A 3,866-nucleotide genomic window follows, 5' to 3' on the forward strand; every position below is an offset into this window, starting at 1 on the left:
CCTAATACTGCTCATTAAGAATGTACTCAAAGTGTTCCAGAAGTATTAAAAACAAAACAATACAAAAAAAAAAAAAAAAAAAACTCACTGCCATTAAGTCGGTCCCGACTCATAGTGACCCCTCCTCCTTGGGTTTCCGAGGCAGTATCTCTATGGAAGTAGATTGCCCAACCTTCCTTCCAAAGAGTGCCTGGTGGGTTTGAACTGCCAGCCTTCTGGTTAGTAGTCAAATACTTCAGGCACTACGCCACCAGAACTCCTTCCGGGAAGTATGTTGTTATTTGCCATCAAGTCGACCCGACTCATAGAGACTCCTCCTTGGGTTTCCGAGGAAGTATCACTATGGAAGGAGATTGCCCATCTTCCTTCCGAGGAGTGGCTGGTGGGTTTGAACTGCCAGCCTTCTGATTAGCAGTCAAGTGCCTTAGGCACTACACCACCAGAGCTCCTTCCAGAAGTATAGTGTGGTATAAAAAAAACTGATGTGCTCCTTACCTTTGCGAGTATCTGCATCTACAGTGTAGGATTCAGGCTTCAAATCCCCAATGCCAGGGCAATAAATCCTGTAAAGTCATAGCATGGGGGGAAATAAAGCCAAGTCAGGAAGCAAAGCACAAGAGGGAAGCACAGGGTACAAATTGCAATGTAAGATGCATCTCACCAGCAGGCCACTTACTACAACAATTAATAGAGGGTCTTTCTGGTATCACTGTCTTTATCGTATGTACTGTACCACTAACATCGTCTCAATTACTAAGACTCAAAACTATCACGTGACTTTCTCGTTTTCATCTTCCATACTGAAATTATTTAACAATTTCTGTTGATTTTTTTCTTTTCCTTCATTTTTTTTTCCTGCCTGAATCTAATCTATTTCCACTTACACTTCAATTCTAGGTCTTGTTATCTCACTGCTGGGTTACTAAATAATCTTTTAAACTGGGTTCTCTGACCAGTCATTCTCCACCACAACAACTCTCCTCATTAGACTTTGTCCTCTACTCTTCATCCTACACATCATTATCAGACCAGTCTTTTTCAAACAATACTGTTACTCTTCTACTCAGAAATTTGCAGCAATTACATATGGCCAATACAAAGCTCTCTGCTAAAATTTTAAGACTCTAGATAATATGATCCCATACAAGTTTATTTTCCACTAGTGTATATATGGTGCATCTAGTCAGGCTTATCTTCATATTATTAAGGAAAATATGTATTATCCTTTCCACATCTCTGTGCATGGAACCAACCACCTAGAACTTTTCTGTGCCTCAGTTTCTTCACCTGTAAAACAGGACAACTTTATTTTGAGGATTAAGTAAATTACATAAAACAGTGCCTAACATATAATAAGTACTATATAAGTGTTTCTTAAATACATAAATAAAATGAATGAACATTTTCTTTTTATTGTGCTTATGCTTATTGAAATTCTATGAATTAACTCAAGCTCCACTTATACTCTAAGCCTTCACTTGCCACTCAATCACTTACCAAGCTCAGTCCCCTCTGAACCCTTACTTGTATTCTGTACTAACAAGTATAATGCTCACTTATACATTGCTTAACATTGTTCACAGTTATTTCAGTGGTGTATGTTTAATCATCCTGAGTCAATTGTAAGCTTTTTAAGATCATGAGTGAGCTTTTACTTTCCCAGTCTTCTCTAGTGAAATGTTTAGTACACAGTAGACACCAAACTGTCTATTGATTATAAGAGTAAGGGGGAAATGTGCAAAATCACTGGCCATTTAATACCAGGCAGGATGTACCAGTCACTTCTCCTCAACTTTTTTAACTCTTTATGAGACCCATCTGAAGGTCAATCATATCAATACAATATATATGCTTCCCAGTTTTATTCTTCCCCTCTGAAAAACTCTAGACCATATAGGACCAAACCCCAACCAAACAACTGCCATCAAGTTGAATCCAATTCAAAGGAACCCTGATTGGGTTTCCAAGGTGGTAAATCTTTACAAAAGCAAGTTGACCCATCTTCCATCCACAGAGCAGCTGGCAGGTTTGAACCTCCAACCTTCTGGTTAGCAGACAAATGACTTAGGCATTGTGCCACCAGAGATCCGTAGAACACATAAGACAGGAAGCACTAAACCAAATCAACATTTTGGATTTTGACAAGGCTTACAATTACTGTTTCTTTTGTAGGAACAAGCAAATACCACTGGCTGTGCTTCCAAAATAGCCTTGCCTATACTTTTGCCTGTCAATGAGCGTCTAGTCTGCCTAACTACAGATTTGCTGTTTTAGAAGCTCACTTTAACCTTGTAGTCCACTAAGCACCTAGATGTTTTCCTTTTTGTTGATATAAATCATATATTAAGTCAATATTAAACAATGTCATGATAAAACCATAGTTAAAAGGATGTATAGTCACGTGGAACTGCAGTGCACTGAATTGCTTAATATGGCTCTCTGAGGGCTCAGTACCTAAGGCATGTGGCATTTCAAACCTACCAGCTGCTCCAAAGAAGGAAGATGGGGCAATCTACTTCTGTAAAGATTTATAGCCTTGGAAACCCAGAGGGGGTCACTACGTGTTGGAATCAACTCATGACAGTGAGTTAGGTTTTTATGCCTGTTTGTTGTTGTTGTTATGTGCCGTGGAGTCGGACCCGAATCATAGCCACCCCTCCTTGGATTTCCAAGGCAGTATCACTACTGCCCAACCTTCCTTCCTGTTTAGGATGGGATATATCTTGAATCCCAACTTGCTGGAGGGTGTGACTCAAGTATATAGTTGAATGTTCTGGGAAAGTTTGAGCTCTTGCTCTGGTCCTGCCTTTGGTTCAACATCATCTCACCCCTGGACTTGAGACAGCAGCCGGTCATCTGACCCACCAATTTGGATTAGCCAGCCCCTGCCACCATGCCAGTGAGAAGAATCTTCCAGACCTACCCGTGGACTTGAGACTTGCCAGACTCCCAGCCTCCACCACCACATGAACTCTTTCCTTGGCAGTTTGTGAGTTCTGTGAGATATTACAGCAAAATATGTAACCCTAAGACTGGAGGAGAGTACTGAGGAGAGGAGGAGGAGTTGATGTTAGGGAGGATGGAGTGGTACAGCCGTTTGGAAAAGATGGACATTTGGGACATCTTTAACTTCCGCTTCATAGGGACCAGCCTTGTGCTGATCCTTCATAAAGAAATTATTTGAGCAGGAACAGAAAGCCATTTGAGGATGGAATCTACCAACAATATTTCAGACTTTGTACTGTAAGTCATTTCATCTAACATTTATACCAATTCGTCATATTAATATACCATATTAAGTAGCTATCATGATGGGACTTCAATTCTCAGAAAGATTGAGAAATTTGCCCTAAGTCATACAGCAAGTAGAATTGGAATTTTGTACTAGAATAATTGTTGGAGCTTTGGTGGCATAGAGCCTAAAACATTTGACTGCTAACCAGAAGGCTGATGGTTCAAACCCACCAGCCACTCCTTGGAAGGAAGACTGGACAATCTATTTTCGTAGTGATACCGCCTTGGAAACCCAAAGAAAGGTCAGCATGTGTTGGATCTGACTTGACGGCAGTGAGTTTTTGAGTGAGCAGTAAATGCTTTCTGAAAACTTACTAAGTTATAGACACTGTACTAATCAATTTTATGCCCTATCTATTTAACTTTAACCAGGACCATTATTTAACTTTAACTGCTACCGGACCACTGCAATACACTGCCTTTCCATGCATCAGCAAACACTTATAGCAGGCTTTTTTGAAGCTAGTGCTTTGATAAAATAAATTTCCTTACATTTTAATATTTGTAAAAAATTGTGCAGTAGCATAAATGATTGGAATTATGCAAAAACAAATGATTATTACTTCATAGGT

This window comes from Orycteropus afer, unplaced genomic scaffold, assembly GCF_000298275.1.
Source record: "Orycteropus afer afer isolate SDZICR_OR568_19922 unplaced genomic scaffold, OryAfe1.0 scaffold00520, whole genome shotgun sequence".
NCBI lineage: Eukaryota > Metazoa > Chordata > Mammalia > Tubulidentata > Orycteropodidae > Orycteropus > Orycteropus afer.